This window comes from Bison bison, unplaced genomic scaffold (genome assembly GCF_000754665.1).
Source record: "Bison bison bison isolate TAMUID 2011002044 unplaced genomic scaffold, Bison_UMD1.0 scf7180017864163, whole genome shotgun sequence".
Taxonomy (NCBI): domain Eukaryota; kingdom Metazoa; phylum Chordata; class Mammalia; order Artiodactyla; family Bovidae; genus Bison; species Bison bison.
The window spans coordinates 3907008-3907436 of record NW_011494735.1 but is presented as its reverse complement, the minus strand read 5'-3'; positions in this window follow the sequence as shown (position 1 = coordinate 3907436).

The following is a 429-nucleotide window of genomic DNA, read 5'->3' as shown; positions in this document are numbered from 1 at the left end:
GCATTCTTTGGCATTGCCTTTCTTTGGGATTGGAATGAAAACTGACCTTTTCCAGTCCTGTGGCCTCTGCTGAGTTTTCCAAATTTGCTGGCATATTGAGTGCAGCACTTTCACAGCATCATCTTTCAGGATTTGAAATAGCTCCACTGGAATTCCATCACCTCCACTAGGTTTGTTCATAGTGATGCTTCCTAAGGCCCACTTGACTTCACATTCCAGGATGAGACTGTGGCTCAGATCATGAACTCCTTATTGCCAAATTCAGACTTAAATTGAAGAAAGTAGGGAAAAACCACTAGCCCATTCAGGTATGACCTAAATCAAATCCCTTATGATTATACAGTGGAAGTGAGAAGTAGATTTAAGGGATTGGGTCTGATAGACAGATTGTCCTTCTTTTAAGGGATTCCTGCCCACAGTAGTAGATAT